At 36.7% G+C, this 18,308-nt stretch overlaps 1 protein-coding gene across 2 annotated transcripts in view; it reads right to left on the bottom strand.

The window, feature by feature from the left end:
- Positions 1-18,308, bottom strand: part of LOC108742156 (FERM and PDZ domain-containing protein 2-like) — a 152,892-nt gene that overhangs the window by 96,166 nt on the left and 38,418 nt on the right. Inside the window, exon 2 of one of the 2 annotated variants that reach the window (XM_018477221.1) lies at positions 6,516-6,562. The gene's annotated coding sequence lies outside the window, so the exon portion shown is untranslated. Of the gene's footprint in view, positions 1-5,845; positions 5,993-6,515; positions 6,563-18,308 lie in introns of those variants that run through there. The other variant, XM_018477222.1, reaches the window with a different exon arrangement.

The raw sequence follows: 18,308 nt of genomic DNA, 5'->3' as shown, positions 1-18,308 counted from the left end.
TCTAAAATCAGCCACTTCTTCTAATTTTTCGTCTCCTATCTTTATATTGGCTCTTTCCCTACTTTTTCTTCCCTTGTATACCAGTATTTTAGTTTTACTTTTATTTATTTTCATACAGTACTGTTTTGTTAGTACCGCTTCCATTTTATGTAAAGCTATCTCTCCTTGCTAGATGCTAATACTGCAATATTATTAATAATATTAAATAAACAACAAAATCAGAAAATTTCACTGTTCAAGTTCAGGGTCTGTGATCAACTAAAATCTTTACGTTATACTTAGAATTTACTGAATAGTGTCATAAAAGCTTCAACCAGAATATATCCAATCACAATTAGAATAAACTAAAAGTATTTGTTAATTATCATTTTACCTAATCAAAACTAGAATTGACTTATGAAGATAATGAAACTAGTTTTTGCTAGACAGATGGCGTTTTAACTGAAGTTGAGTTTTTGTTAAAAGCATCCCAACCCTGCACTATTCTTATTTTATATCTCTAGTGCCTTTTCCATCCTGAGTTATCCGAAAATCGGCGACTTTTTTTTTGATTTATTGTTTCCTATTTTTATATTAGTTTTAAGAATACTTTTACATTCAATAGTTTTGATCTATTTTTATTAATTTTCATGCATACGTTTGTACTTTAAATTTAAGCCATAAGCAATTTCAAAGTATAATTTTGCCTAGATAAGTTATAAATGCAAATATACCAAGAAAAAATACACACATCAAAAAACTCAAAGCAAGGAAAAAAAAACAATATAATGTAAAAATAAACAAAGAAAGTAATCTGTTTTATAAATTTCCCTATTAATATTGATGTAGGACGAAAAGTGTGTTAAATCAAATCTGTTTTCATATAACCGGTAGCAGCTCGCGACTGTATTAGTCTTTATACTTGTTGTAAAATTCAAATATGATTCAAAAATATAGTGAAGAAAAATACTTTTATGTTACACTGATCGCTAATAGTACGCACTATTTTACACTGACCTACGACACTGGCACACTGACCTACTTCTTATGACTTCGATTATCTATAATCATACGTAATACGAGCCTACAACGGTAAAAGAATCTAATCCAACAAATAACAAACAATACATGAGTATCAAAATACAATGCAATGTCGCATTTTTCTTTGTGATCCCACCAGGGCCGGATTGATTCTTGCCTGTACTTTCAAATACGTTTTGCTCGAAAACGGTAGACTTTCAGACCTTCAAACGTTTACTTAATTTTCTTGTTTTATAATCACCTCTTGCAAGCTTGCTACTTATTTCAGTTGCAATTTTGTATTTCAAAATCTGTAACTGCTGTGACATTCCACCTTGATTTAAAAATAAAACGTAATAGTTTTTGTTTTATATTCGAATTTAGTTATTTTTTTTGCATACGACTTCGTGAAAATTTGTCTACAATTTTCTTTCCGCTTGTTTTAGGTGAACAACGCCATAATATGTATAATACTAACCCGTCGAACACAAAAGATTAAAAATACCATCAACATATTATGTTACAACACTCGCACAATACCGCTGAAATTCAAAATGACAGCGCAATAAGTTTCAACATGCATAGAATACGAGAACTTGAAAACTTATATTGTAGAAATTCTATGCTACGAGTCGTCTGACAACACAACAAAACAAACAGAAAGGTCTAACGTATGAGTAATACAGCCACACATAGTTTTCTTTCGAATGCACCAAAGAATCGATTAATATCGACTGTTTCAATAATTGATTCTTTCATTGAAGGACTAGAAGACTGCAGAATAACAAGAGATATGATAGGACTCATTCTGAGAGATGAAGGGATACTTAAAGAGACATATTAGAAGCAAGAACAGGAGCAAAGAGATTCAACATAATGGGACCCCTTTTGAGACATGAAAGGATACCTAGTTAGAGACATATTACAAGCAGTAACAAGAGTAAAGAGAATTAATAAGATAATGAAGATATCAGGAAACTTCCTCTGGTCATGAAAGGATAGTTAGAAGCAGGAATAGGAATGAATAACTTTGTATGCCGGATAACTGGAGGCAATCTGAAACGAAGAATACGTGCCGTATGTCGTTGAATAGTTAGTCCACAGCATAATTATACTGTAGATAAACCTGTCCATTATACGAAATGCATTCGCAGCGCTTTACAAAAGAGACCTAGGTATCCGCATACGTAAAAACACAGGCACAATAAATTTTTTTTTATTACAATGAATACTATTTGTAAGGAAAACGAAATGCCTTTAGATAAATCACGTGTGTATTCAGTATTTGTATAGGGAAAAGGACTAAAAAAAGGGTCACGGAGGTCATAATCCTCAAGTCGGTTCACGTTCACATATTACACGAAATTGCGGACCTTCCTAGTCGTTCCGAAAATTGAGTTTATTAATCAAAAGTACTGGGGAAAATTTGGACGTATTGTTGATATGAATCCATATTATTTTTTCCATAAAACAGTAATCTCAACTAGTAATATCCAATGAAAAGTCACATCAATTGTTATACATATTCATGTAGATGTTAAGTATGTATAACATATATAAAATTGTTAATATCAATGCTAATAAAAAAATATTAAGTATATTTCAGAAAAAATTTGAGACAAAACTATTTGAATGTTAATATTGTAGAGAATTAGTAACCTTGGACATGAAAGATACACGTATTATAAATATCGATTACTTCAGAAATTTCATATTATTTTAACGATTGCACTTATCCACTTTTTGGTTTTTAGTAGCTATAAAAGGCAGGCAAATACGAATAAATACAACAGAACACCCGTTCGAATTTTATACAAATGCTGGAGTAGCCTATTTGTAGGTGAATGTACACCACCGCAAGGTGGATTGAAGTACACTTTAAACCTATTAGTGTACACGTGTAGTTGAAGAAGTGGACACGAGATTTTAACGTTATTTCAAACTTTTGTAAAATGTTCGGATAATAAGGGCGGCCGAGGGGGGGTTCTAAGTAGGCGGACTGCCGATTAGAAGCAACGAGTAAATACTGAGGGGTCAAAATAGATGTCCCATCTCTTTTTAAATTACGCCATTGAGCTCATCATTATCATAAAGTCGTCAGTCCTATGACTGATTGTACACGCACCTCCACTCCTTTCTATCCTGAGCTAATCATCGCATTTCCCTAGAATAAGCACATACCACATCCTTAACTATTTGCAAACAGTAATCTAGTCTAGGTCTACCTCTATTCCTTCTAACTCCTGTTTCTGCCTCTAATGTCTCTGACTAGACCGTCATGCCCGAGAAGGTGTCCTACCAACCTATCCCACCTATTTTTAATTGACTTCCATAGAGTCCTCTGTTTTCCTTTTCTTTCTAATACCTCTTCGTTTCTAACCTTCTCTATTCACAGTATCCTTATCATTCGCCGGTAACAAAGAGCTTTACACCCAAATAACGACGGCACCACATGTTAATTGAAATTTTATGTGAAGAGAACAATGATTNCAAATTTTCAGTGGTGCAACAGTTGTGAAACATGTCTAATTAAACATAGGGGAGTCCGTCATAGGTTCATTGTTATTATTATTATTACATGCAGCTAATAAATAGTAGTAAATACCTAAATCTAATACGTTATTATTCAGCTGCTACTGACCTAACATAAATGAGTTTCCCCAGTTCAATCAGAGAAGAAACTTTAATTAGGAATGATCACCATTTATTAGTGAAGATAACACTCTTACCTTATCCTTTCAATTAACCGATGTACTAAACATATTTGCAGCATTGTACCTTGGCACTTAATAACTTATGTAAAGTTCTCTTCATCATAAATTCGCCTCATTAATACATTAGGGCACATTATGTGCCTATTTGGGTTGAACTAGTTTGGTTTAATTAGAATAATTACTTTAGATTCAATTCGAATTCGAATATTCCAAGTAAGTTCAAGTTTCCACTCTCTTAAAAGACAATAAATTATTTCAGGAACTTTAAAAATTACATTTACCTACTTGTTTTTTCCAATTTGCTAAGAGCTACAGCTAGGAAAGTTTTTAAAAAAACGTTGTCATTCTTACGCAAACTACCTACTTAAATGATTTGAAAACTTTAAAACATATACTAATTTAACGTTTACAATAAGTATTGATTTGAGTCACTCAGTTTCAATTATTTTAACGTACATTAATTTAATTGCTATACTTCGGGCATTTGAGCAAAAGGGATTTGAGGAACACGAAAAAATCAGTTATCCATAAGTATCTGCAGACAGCATCGTACCTATAGATAATCTTTCACTTTCTTCTGTCTTCATTTCGTCCGTCTTATCTTTCTCATCCCAACCATCACCATCCACCCGTTTCAACGATTTCTACAAAGGGACTGAAGAGAGCCCATCACCTTACTCTCCGGCGTAGTTTGGTGGGACTGTCCGCCCAATAGCATTAGTAGCTGATGGAAATAAAACACCCGTAGGTTTAATGCAGTTGTGCAATAATGATAGGAATTGTGAGCCACAATTCCTTCTCTTTCTAAGGCGATGTAGGTAAAGAGGTTTTACTGGACACAGATGCGACTGGGAAAGGAGTGCCAATCAAGCTGCGTTGGAAAAATTAGGAATGGTGCCGCATATTGCCTACATCCTGCGGTAGGATGCTGCCTTCAGGTATTTATGCTCTAAGATTTTACAGGATGACCCCGTCGTGGAGGTATCATATACTTAAATGCGACAAAATCGCGCTCTAGGTGCGCACATAATCATTCCATCGATACCGATAATGTTCAATTGTTAGATGGTGATCCGGATTATTTCATAATGGAACAATTAATAATCAAAAAACAATAACTCTATGGTCAATGAACAACAAAACTTTTTGAACCCACGCCTTAAGGTCTTTATATTAAATTTGGTAAAAAACTTAGAGACGATAGAAAAGATTGGAGGTGCATATCCAATCAGTCCTACAACTGGAGACCCTACGATAATTATGATCGCAAAAACGACTACAACTACGTAATTAATGCAATAATCTGCAAACTAGTCGCAGTCTTAGATATAAATAGTAATCTTAATCTTTAGTAATGCTCTAGTAGGTACTCCGACAACAATAAATCAAAACGAGCATACAGTTACAATAAAATATTTCACGCATTTAAAAGTTTTCAAATTTTTTCTTACTTTATATATGTACGTACCTACAGATAAGGACCACCAAAGAAAACGAATATTTTTTTGTTCTGACCCCATATGAAAATATATTAGGTAATTTAAGATGTCTTAGTAAATGTCACCAAATTAGGATCTTCACTAAAATTTTCCAAAACTGTTCAAAATTGGATTTTCTCGTTGTAAGTTACATTTTCATCAAGTTATTATTGCCTACGTCTGAATTTGTAAATATTTTAAAAATGCCAATTAAATATATCAATTTATAAAGGTCGCTCGACATTTTCTAAATTTTTAAACTTGTGTACTTATGATGCTCGTCAGCGACCTGTCAATATTAAATATTGAGAATATTTACTGTTTCAAACGTAGACAATAATAAAAAGAACGCAAAAAAAAATGAAGAAAAGAAACTTCGATTTGTAACAGTTTTGTAAAATTTTAAAAATCTGATTGTTTTTAATCGAGCATTATTAAAACATCAATTAACACAATTTCATACTAGATCAATCTAAAAATATATTAATTTTGTTTTGGGCTATCCTACTATCTTTAGATATGTATGTAATTCGTTCAAATAATTTAGAAACGGCTTTCGTCTGTTCATACATATATCTATGACAATAAGAAACTTTTCAGAATATTACAGGCAAGTATGTACGTAAATTGAACCAGGTATCATGATAACCTCACCGTTGAGAGCAAGAACTTTTTCAATATTTTCCGAGTGGTATATTTTCACGATGACGAGGGTAATAGCGAACTTTCTGAACTTCGTAAGGTCCTTCGCAAGTACACAAGCAAGTAGGCAAGCACTATCTACTGGTAGTTGAAGTGGGAGCAAATGCCGGCGAAAAACTGCCTCCGCAATCCACGTTGTACGCGGTTTACATTCACAACCCCACTCCAGAATCAGCCGTCGAGTTCGCGCCGGAGTCAAACTCAGAAACTCGAAAACTTCGATTCGAATCAGGGCAACTTACATAATGTACTCACTTATACTATTATCGTATTACCTCAATAGAATTATGGGTAAGAATTTTTGAAATGAGAAATATTGACAGAAATTAATTACGGAATTAGTTCATACATAAAATGTCAACATAACGAAAATGAGAAGTCAATTGTCGCATGGAACTTACAGTTTGAAGTACATTGACTTTGGACAAGAAAAAGTTCGATTCGTTAGATGGAAAGATCATTTCGTTAGAAATATATGATATGCCAACTCTCGTAAGATCGTCCTTATAAGGAGTTTTTCGTAATAAAGGTATATTAATGTATGTGATCGTTGCAGTTGAGTTTTGAACTCATTAGCACCACCAGCTTGAAGCCAATGAAAGTATCGATAAAAAACACTCACCTTAAATTATCATGCAGGGCCCTCCATCGAGATATCGGGTTTCACTCCTGAAAAACGGAAAGGAACCAATTAACGAAACAATGAATATAACTTCGTCATTTGTTGGAGCTAAACTAATTTCAACTTTTTTAGTACTCTTATCTAAGCTAAAGCTAATGCAGATGCCAAATACAAATGTATACACAACATGAATATTTTTTAAATACATTTTCCTTTTGAATTTTGTTTGCATAAACGTCCCAACTATATAAATCTGAACATTGCAATACAAACACATCATAGACAAATTTAGATAACTCCCTGCATTGATTACCCCTGGTTTCATGAGTTTCCTACATTATTATTTTAAGCAAAATGATATCATAACAACTTTGGCTCCTGATCGATTTTCGTCAAGAATCAAAAAATCAAATTACAACTATAGTCAAACACCCATAATTATTCGTAAACAGTGGATACTTAATTCAGCATTTGTAAACTACTCATTCATTTATAGACACCGAACTCTCATATACCGAACTCGAATAATTGGTAAGCGCCTTCGCCAAATGATCATAAACCTTCAGTTTTCAATTAAATTTATTTGTCTGGTGTGTGTACTTTATTTTAGTAGAATCATTTTGTATTATGTGGTTTAAGCATTTACAAACCAAATCTCAAAGAATCAACAGTTCTGAAGTTGTTCAGCCATTTTAAAATCGAGTTTCTTGATGGCACGATTCCATGTTACCCAACATTGAAGCGATGCTGAAATGCACGCTAGGTAGCGATCATTGAACCATACACAAACACACGTTGTTCCACCGTCCAAAGCTCCATGGTAGCTGACATGAACAAGAATGCGGAGGGTGTATCTGCCTAGAGTCGGAATGTGTTTTCACTGATTGTCTAACTCCTTCGATGTCTTCAGGGGTTCTCGCTGTTCGATAACCTCTTATAAGGAATACCAAGTCTCAAAGAATCAACAGTTCTGAAGTTGTTCGCGTATTTTAAAATCGAGTTTCTTGATGGAACGGTTCCATCAGGCCCAATATTTAAGCGATGTCTAAATGCATTGAACCATACAGAAACAGATGATGTTCCACCGTCCAAAGCTCCATGGTAGCCAAAATGAGGAAGGATGCGGAAGGTATATCTGCCTAGAGCCGGACCGTGCTTCCACAGATTGTCTAATTCCTTCAATGTCTTCAGGGGTCCTCGCTGTTCGGTCGCCTCCTCTAGCAGTACCAAGTCCCAAATAATCAGTGGTTCTGAAGTTGTTATTATTTTAAAATAGAGTTTCTTGATGGCACAGTTCTATCGTTGAAGCGATGTCTAGATGCACACTGCGTAGCGATCATTGAACCATACAAAAACACACGATGTTCCACCGTCCAAAGCTCCATGGTAGTTGAAATGAGGGAGGATGCGGAGGGTACATCTGCTTAGAGCCGGAACGTGCTTCCACAGGTTGTCTACTTCCTTCGATGTCTTTAGGGGTTCTCGCTGTTCGATTGCCTCCTCCAGCAATACAAGTCTTAAAGAATCAGTGGTTCTGAAGTTGTTCACCTATTTTAAAATAGAGTTTCTTGATGGTACAGTTCCATCATGCACAACATTGAAGCAATGACGAAATGCACACTGCGTAGCGATCATTGAACCATAGAAAAACACACGATGTTCCACCGTCTAAAGCTCCATGGTAGCTGAAATGAGAGAGGATGCGGAGGGTATATCTGCCTAGAGCCGGAACGTGCTTCCACAGATTGTCTAATTCCTTCGATGTCTTTAAGGGTTCTCGCTGTTCGATAGCCTCCTATAAGAAATACCAAGTCTCAAAGAATCAACAGTTCTCAAGTTGTTCGCGTATTTTAAAATCGAGTTTCTTGATGGTACAGTTCCATCATGCCCAACATTGAAGCGATGTCGAAATGCACGCTGCGTAGCGATCATTGAACCGTACAAAAACACACGATGTTCCACCGTCCAAAGCTCCATAGTAGCTGAAATGAGGGAGGATGCGGAGGGTATATCTGCCTAGAGCCGGAACGTGCTTCCACAGATTGTCTAATTCCTTCGATGTCTTTAAGGGTTCTCGCTGTTCGATCGCCTCCTTCAGCAGTGCTAAGTCTCAAAGAGTCAGTGGTTCTAAAGTTGTTCAACTATTTTAAAATCGAGTTTCTTGATGACAGGGTTCCATCATGCCCAACATTGAAGAGATGTCGAAATACACACTGCGTAGCTATTATTGAATCATACAAAAACATACGATGTTCCACCGTCCAAACATCCTTTTGATTCACCCTTGTACTGATATCAAATTCGGGCCCGTATTTTATATTGCTCTTGAAGTTTTCATGAAGCTTCTTCTTTCATTTTTCTCTTCTACGTCAGTATTTATTTATTCACTCAAACAAAGTTTTCGCTTTTCTCAATTTTACACTGCAATCATTTTTCAATTATGTCTAAAGCTGGGCCAAGAGTTTCGTTCAAAAAATAAAAAGTAGATATGGTATACTGCAGTACAATACATATCCGTATACAAAGGCCTATCCGGCCCACTAATAAATATTTTATAACGTCGCTTGCAGGTTTACCTGCAAATGTCACAACTACATTCGAAATCTTTCTCGCTCGAAAAGATCCGCCGGTTATCCTGCAGATTACTTACGACCGAGTTATTTAACGGGACAACTCCATTTAAATTTTAATATATCAGAAAAACAAAACCGCATAGAATGAGGCAGAATTTTAATTTGAAATTACAGAAAAGTTCAGAATTGTTCAGAGTTAAAAAAAAAAGTAGCAGGTAGGTACAGGTGGATTTTCATCTCAAGAGCGCCTGTCACACAAAAGGACAATATTGTCTGTTTCATCAGTACCTATTTAGTTTTATATTTAATGGATAATGCACTACCACAATTCTAACATTCGAATTTCTGTGAGAAGGAGTCGAGACCCCATGGAACCTCTCCACTATTAAATAGTATTTCGATCTAAAAATATTACAAACAAGCAAAAAGGTGATAATCATCAAGTGAAATTCCTAAAATCCACATAACTCGCTTAGACGATATTGAACAAGCTGTGAATCATATTTAAAACACACACCAAATTAATTACCTTACAGTATATTAGTTTGATGGTTTCAACGATGAATCACGCACTAGAAATTAAAACTGGAAACTGAATTGGCAGGTGCTGGATGTGCATGTTAACGATATAATGTGCAGCAATGCGGCATGCAGTAAGATATGACACGATGACATACAATACATCAGAGTTGACCTGCTTTACGGATATGTATACTACAATAGTACAATAATGGTCAATAAAGTATTTCATCAGATTCATCCATAAATAAGTTTATTAGCATACACAAATACGAAAAATTGTATGATAGAAAGTAAAGATTTAAAAAACATAAATCGAAACCATTGAAAAGAATCATTGTAAACATTTTAGTACAAAGTAGGAGGACGAAGCGACTGAAGATCTTCAGCTTCCTTCTCGGAAACGTAGGGATGAACAGGTGCTTGTTTAGGAGAGAAAGACAAGACAGACGAAATAAAAACAGAAGAAAAAATGAAAGATGATCTATGGATTATTTATTTATTATTGCCCCATAATTTACCTAAATAATGCAAGAAAACCACAGAAAAGGTTGAATGAGTTCAGACGGACGCGGAATCGAAGCGATGTCTTCCCAAATGCCAAGCTATGGTCTAAATCGCTAAGGCTTAAGAGAGGGTTGTAGCAGAAGATCAACCACCCACCAGCTATGGATTGGAAGGCCTGTGGAGTTGGGAGAATGACTCTTTACATCATCCCCGGATTGTTACCGGTGGCCCACAGTTTCGGATACTAGACATCCAAGACACAAGACGGGAGTACCGCTTTGTTTGAAACTACAGAAAACAGGGGATAACAAGGACTGTTGTAACTTAGCTCTAATAACCTCCTACGTACTGGACAATGCTCAGATACTATTGCCCCCAAATCAAATAATCAAACATATTGAGTTATCTCAGAAATTTTATCCTTACCTCTAATATCTATGGTGCGACATCTCAAACCCCTGCTCATACATATTAGCGGTGATTAAGCTCGGATACTAGCAGATGCCGGTATGGTAAAGGCTATTTTTACTAGTTTTTGCATTAAACATATCCAATTCTTGTCAAAACAGGAATCATAAGAATGGATAGGTGGTAGAAAATACAGACGAATCAAGAAGAGAAGTAGATAAATATTACTGCAATTGTCTAAATGATTCAAGAAAACTTGGACCAGAATAGGTAGGTCCGGAATTGAACCTTAGGCTATGTCACACATTCTAGAAACTTCTCGAAGCTTCCAGTGCTTAGATTATGCTTACATTTGCGCTTGTGTGCACATATGATTTGACGAACTGCAAAGAGAAACATTCCTAAAAATTGTCTTACAATACCCTCATTAACTGATAACTAGATATTAAATTCCCGCAGTATCAACTGGGATGCAAGGGAAGAAAAAGTAGAGAATGAGCGAATATAAGATAGGAGACGAAAAATTAGAAGTGACTGATTTTAGGTATCTAGGAAGTCAGGACGGAAGGAGTACTAGGGATATAAAGCAGAGGATAGTGCAGGGTCGAGTCGCCTTCAATAAAAAGAAGTCACCTCTATGCTCGCGAACGGTTAATTTAGAAATTCGAAAAAGGTTGTTGAAGGTGTATGCGTGGAGCACGCCGCTGTACGGGTGTGAAATATGGACAGTGGGCGCAGCCCAAAAGAAAAGGTTAGAAGCGTTCGAAATGTGGTGTTACAGGCGAATGATTAGGATACCGTGGATAGAGAAGATTAGAAATGAAGAGGTATTAGAAAGAATAGGAGAACAGAGAGCTCTATGGAAGTCAATAAGAAATAGACAATATAGATTGGTAGAGCACCTTCGCAGGCATGAAGGTCTAGTCAGAGACATATTAGGGCAAAAACGGGAGTTAGGAGGGGTAGGGGTAGACCTAGATTAGATTATTGTTCTCAAATAGTTAATGATGTAGGTTGTTCTAGTTTTACAGAAATGCGAAGATTAGCTCAGGATAGGAAAGAGTGGAGGTGCGTGTCCAAGCAGTCTTAGGACTGACGACCTTATGATGATGAGCATCAACAGATTAAAGTTAGGTCAATATCGTTTTATTTTCACGCAGGAGGAATGTTTCCATTTTGTTTCGCAATATCGGTCAACTTTTTCTGTGCGTTTTCCTTCTGACATTTCTCTTTTAAAACAGAGCTGGTTGGTTGTGGTTTCGCAAACGATTCCGGCTCGCAGCCAGGCCGAAGTGCAAAATGAGAGCTAAACCTCAGCCCCCACCATTCGTCACTCGTCCAACACCCTCACATCTTGTTTGTTTGTCGAAAGTAATTTAGAAGATTAATGTGTTGACTTGTTTCAAATCGGGCAACGCAACACTATGTCTACCGGTAAAATCTATGTCGATTTAATTAATTGGACGTGGCCGTGGATACGCACATACATATACCTGCCTTAACACGAGCGAAGCAGTTAACCAAATTAATTGGCAACCAAAAATATTTGCGCCAATTTCCATTTTGTGCCCTGTCGTCTCGTACAATTTATTGATCATTTCAGACGTCAATTTAAGCAATCGACGGTAGCAACAGTACCCAATCAATAACTTAACTCATTTAATATACGCTTCTGCTAAAGAACCGTTGACAAAGAGACGGAAAAATGTCCCTTACGTCATATAAAGACGTTTCCCAGCTCAGCACATTGTACGACATACTGAAACGTGTGTTTCATTGCGGAAAACTTGTCAATGATAACATACACCTATACATTATCTGATTAAATTTTAATTATATAATTAGACAAAATTACGGCAAGCTAAACTCTCTTCATGAAGTATGCATCCAATACTGTAATGCTGTCAAAAAGAGGAGTCATACGTTGACTGTCAAACAAAAAAAAAATACACCGCAACATTAATATTCACTTTATGAGTATTAGGTAGTCCGTCCCTGGTAAATAACGCAGAAAAGTACGACAACGCAACGCCGCATTCAATCAATTAGTGATTTGCAGTAACTATGAGCTGTACGCTGATTTGTTGTTGTTACGGTATCGGGAATTGCCGATATAAGAAGCCATTCCGGTGGAAGGGAAGAGAGGAGGATGCAAATCTGGAAACGGGTTTCTGATTTTCAGCTACGTGTGGATTTGTATAAGATTTGCCAATTTTTCTCATATTGCTTTTTTACCTACTTGGTAATCCAGATCTTACACAGCAAAACCTTTTTTCTAAGAGGTTGTATGAAACAACGCGTGTATGAAACACCACAGCACTATGCTAATGATGTACAAGACATGTGAAGATAGCTGCAAACGAAATATAAGTCGAATATCTTTAAATGTTTTGGTATAATTTCTTTTCTTAATTTCTATTACATTTTAATGAAAGATGTTTCTATAGACGATAGCGCGCAAATAAACTATCCGAAACTTAATGATACTAAGTTATAATTAACCACTCCGTAGAAAAAGATGATGTCCAGCAGTATCTATTTAGTTCTCGAAAAAACTTCGTTCCAAGTTTAGCGCAATATTTCTGAGTTAATAATAATTCTCCGTTCTTCCGCAATTTCGAACTAGTGAGAAATAAAGAAGCGAGACGAAGGATGAAACCATCTAAACTTAGACCAGATGAATATCGACAACTTTTGGAGCAGAGATGCACTTGAAGATGCACGTAAGAAACGACGTCACGGGCGACGGCAAGCAACGTGGAAAAGCAATTTCGCATTGCCTATTAAAACAAATCGGCCACTCTAGCAGGCGAATTTGTACAAGGCGTTCAACATTCCACATGTACTTGATGTTAGTAGAAATAGCCGGAGGAATTTTAATATTCTTTAAAGTATTTCAACGTAAAAATAATGGCTGCAGGCAGTTTACGACAAAAAATTTAATAGATGTCCATCGTATTGAAACTTACAAACCAACAATTACCTTCTTCTCGCGGAGGGCAATCAAGAACTACTCAGAATTCATAACTAACTCACATTTGCATGCCTAGTCTGTCGTACGCGCCTTCAGTGTTTAATCTGTTTTTTTACCTGCGACAATTTTGATAGCAGCAAATAAGATTCGTGTGGTGACCCGCCTGTCTTGCGCCAGATCGCGCCACACACCTCTAGCTTCGGCGTCATCCGCTAGGTGGTTACACCTCAGTCAGCATCTCTAGTAGGCGACGAGAAATCACCGCGATTAGTATATAAGAGCACTGATTTCCTTCCGAACCTACAGATCTCCAGATGTCTAAAGCATAGAGCAGGTCCTCAGCCTTACTGATGAGTCCAGGCGTGCTCTCGGGACGAAACATCTTTTCCCTTTTTTACTATACTGACGAGTATTATATGACAATATAAATTGGTGGCCAAAATTCGAACGGGACTAAGCCAATAAATAATAGAAAATTGGCATGGACTGTGTACAGTTTACATTCTGCATCGATGCAGCTGCTTAGTTGTTATCACAATTTCACTGTACGTTGCCAATTCACGACCAGGGCCGGCTTCGGATTGTAAATTGTTTTGTCCCTTAACCATGCTGCTTTATTCACCGTGCGATTCCCTATTGCATCTAGTTCCCCAGTTACCATCGAAAGCTTTCTACTTATTTCAGAAGCACCCTATACAGGACATTTAGTGCTAGTTAAACTAATTGTGCATACAAGACCTGGAAAATTTGGTACTACATACATGCACAACGGGTATTTATGGATAAGACGAAACAAAAACGGTAAGGCTAAATCTGCAAAGTGTGCAAAGTTAATATCGATATAACGTCACTTTAGAATGGGTTCCTGAGAAAAGATTCACTAAATTTAATTAATGGAGCGTATTTCCGATATCGAACGTTTTGTACCCACATTCCACGTCTAGTTTCTATGGGAAGCTAACACTTTTTTCACGACATTTGACGGGCGCACTCTCGGAAAATTCAATTTCCCATTCAATCAACAGTCGAAAGACTTCCAAGGCCCGACGACGAAGCCGCCCCCCGTCGCCGCTTTCGTAATTCTGTTTCGCGTCAAGCGTCCATAAACTTGGTTCTTCTTCCGTTTCCGAAAGAAGGATGCTAAATTTGTCCCTATAGTTCTAAACACAGTCTTATATACATACACACTTGCACGACGACCACCGTTCACGACCTTATTGAATTCCCAGCTCCCAACATCTATAATTAATTCTACCTCCGCATCGGTACCTTTTTTATTCACCAGGCGCAAAGTTTCGAATTCAATTAGCGACTTATAATCAGGCTATTGCGAATGAAATTCTGATTCGATTTAAAGGCGATGAGCGTCGAAGTTTCTGGCCCAATTTAGTATTAGAAATTAGTAGTTTATCATAAAAACGATTTTTGGAAGAAGTTCTCGTCGGAGATCCCTTTTATATCACCAACCCTTATATTCATCAATCAATTAAATATGGCTCGCACAATTGAGAATTGAAAAAAATAAGTTTTTATAAATACTTAGAGGAATAAAGGAGAAGTACCCAGAACAACCATTTCAAACATATAGCCTAGGAGCCAGGGCACAGGATTTCAAAGTCATCGGGAATATGGGCGAATTTTACGGTAATAGGTTTGGATAAAACGAGGGTTATATTTCGATGCAGTCGAACAACTCACTAAAAATCATTTAACTTTTGGCCCATTCCATCCTCCTTTTAGGAATGGTGGGAATTGGTGGTTGGGGAAAGAAAGATGGGATGGACGAAATAAAAATAAAGTATAGGGTTGTTCGGAAAGTCATTTCGTTTTTTTTTGTGGAAATGAAAGACAGTTTTCGTATAATAAACAAATACTTTATTAAATTATATATTGACCGTTCTGGTCCAACACCTTTTGCCATCTTTCTGGTAGTAGCATAATTCCACGCTCATAAAATTTTTGGTCTTTGCTGGCAAAAAACTGATCGAGGAGGTTTTTGACCTCCTCATTTGAGGTGAAGGTTTTACCGTCTAAAAAATTTTGGAGTGACCGGAACAAATAATAATCCGATGGTGCCAGGTCTGGAGAATATGGTGGGTGTAGCATTGTATCCCATTCAAGCTGTAAAAGCTTTTGGCGAGTGACCAAACTTGTGTGAGGTCTCGCGTTGTCTTGGTGAAACACTACACCTTTCCTGTTGATTAGTTCTGACCTTTTCTGTTGAAGTGCATCATTCAGTTTGTCCAGCTGATGACAGTAGACTTCCGAATTAATCGTTGTGTTATCCGGTAAAAGCTCAAAAAAAACGATTCCTTTAAAATCCCACCAAACAGACAGCATCACCTTTTTTTGGTGAATATCGGCTTTGGAAATGGTTTGAGCCGGTTCATCTTTTTTGCTCCATGACCTCTTGCGTTTGACGTTGTTGTATACAACCCATTTTTCGTCCCCAGTGATGATGCGCTTCAAAAACGGATCATTTTCGTGACGTTTGAGAAGCGAATCGCAGACGTCAATGCGGCGACACAGATTTCTCTCTGTGAGAACATGGGGAACCCATACATCGAGCTTCGAGGATAATCCCAGGCCTTTCAAGTGGTCATAAACTGTTGAATTTGATAAATTTAACCTCAATCCGATCTCACGTGTTGTTATTCGCCGGTTCACATCAACTAATGCCTTTATCGCGTCTTTATCAGCTTCAACCGGCCTTCCCGAACGTGGTGCATCTTCGACATCAAAATTGCCGGATCGAAATTTAGCGAACCAGTTCTGGCACTGGCGTACTGTCAACACACCTTCTCCATACACATCAGTCAATTTCTTTCTGGCTTGAACAGCATTTTTACCCTTTCTGTAGTAAAACAGTAAGATATGTCGAAAATGCTGCTTATCGCTCTCCATATTTAAAAGGGCACCAACCAAAAACTACTGCGTAGAATTAATTGGAATTTTTCACACACAAGCCTTGCTATATGAGCTCTCAAAGCATATAAAAATTATACCGCTTAAATGTGAAGTTGGGTGCAAAAGAATACAATTAAATCCTCTGTCGGGAAAAAAACGAAATGACTTTCCGAACAACCCTATAGAAATGAAAGTGAAAAAGCTAATTAGGGAAAAAAGGTTAAAAATTTGTCAGAGTGCAGCGTTTTAACGGAAAAAAGAAAAACGATTTGGGGGGGTTAAATCAGCTTCTTTAAAAGGTCATAAGGGTAAAAGATTGAAATGATTAAGAATCGCTGACCTAAATGATTGCAAAAAAAAGTTTAAAACTCTAAGCCATTGTCTAAATGTAAACCTTCAGGTCACGCCTCAATAATAATTTCTATCTACTTAACCCCTGTCCGCCACCCCTTTTGTTTCAAATCACGTGCCTACCGTTACGAAATTCATTTAAACATACCGAGATCTATATTTCTGCAAAATTTTGAACGTTATCTTCTTGTGAAAACAATTGGGGACCTTTACCCTGTCAATCTGCCCCTTGTTCCTAGCAGGATGTTCGCCCTCGTAGAAGAGTAATCCCCCTTATTATCCGAACATGTTTGTCCATATTCCAGATGATGTTGAAATGTCTTGCCTTACTCTCCAACAAATATCACTGATTGTGAGATAAGATAAGTAAATAAATAAAACACGTGTGTAGCGACAACGTACCAAAATATTTGATACTGCCAACAGTAATGGAAAGGTAAGACAACTTCAGATAAACAGAAAGCGGAAGGAAACAGGATACGAGTGGGAATGAACTCCAATACAGCGAAAGGAGTAAGAACTTCACCATACTATGAGAGCAGTAAACAATTGTGGAAAAATCAGCTGCAGCAGTAAGTATCCTAAAAGCATCGATTTCAGTGTCGAAAGCATTTCATCTTGTGAGATGATTAAAACAACACCAAAAGAATTTTTTTTTCAAGTCAAAAAGACATAGCGAGTAAAATACATTTTTGCGTTTGTTAAAAGTTATACAGTTCAAAACACAACCTTTCTGTCGATGGTGACATTGTAAAAAAGGAGCTGAAATAAAAGACTACACAAACCGTCCGTTGAATTGGCTTTTTTTTCAAGTCACTTTAGCGTATCGTTTGATAACCTTTGTCGATTCGTATAAAGATTTTTAAATCCCTCCTTAGCATTATTCGAAATCCGTTAAAAAGACTGCATGACATTTCAAAAGGAAGATAAAGAATCGATTTCATTTTACTGTTAAGTACCTACAGCCACTTTATTTTCGTTCCTTCGACTATCTTTAAAAGGATTTCCAACGGCGTTTGCCTAGTTAGTGAAGCGTTTTATGGCGTGTTCTTATTCCTTATTTTTAACCGCCCTATTTGCTAGCTTGACATTTTATACACGGAAACAGCCACTCAGAAATATTCTCACATTGTATGTAAGAATATGATGCGACAGTGGATACCAGGATGTTATCATGCAACAGCAATTTCCTTTTCAAGCGAAAGATTATGAAAATTGCAAAACGGGGAAATCCCCCAATGAGATGACATTCTCATATTGAAGTAGAGTCACGATGCTAGTAAACAGTCGTTCTGGTTACTAAAGTAGGTAAAGTTGTATCCATTTGTTAGTAGATAACATATTTCAAATTTATTTAAATTTTTATCTTTGAAAATAGTTCAAAACAGCTTCTTTGCTATTCTATTTTTGAACCAAAAGTAGTACAGCACCTTACCTTCGAGAGAGAATTGCAGTCATTGATCACAGTTTTTGAACAATTTTAAGATCAGTCGGAAGCCCGAAATTGTATATGTTCCGACTACCACTAAAGATTAATGCCAAAGCGTTTGTAAA

Source organism: Agrilus planipennis, unplaced genomic scaffold, assembly GCF_000699045.2.
Source record: "Agrilus planipennis isolate EAB-ADULT unplaced genomic scaffold, Apla_2.0 scaffold324, whole genome shotgun sequence".
Lineage (NCBI taxonomy): Eukaryota > Metazoa > Arthropoda > Insecta > Coleoptera > Buprestidae > Agrilus > Agrilus planipennis.
Note: the sequence above shows the minus strand (reverse complement) of the source record. Positions and strands in the feature narration are given on the sequence as shown.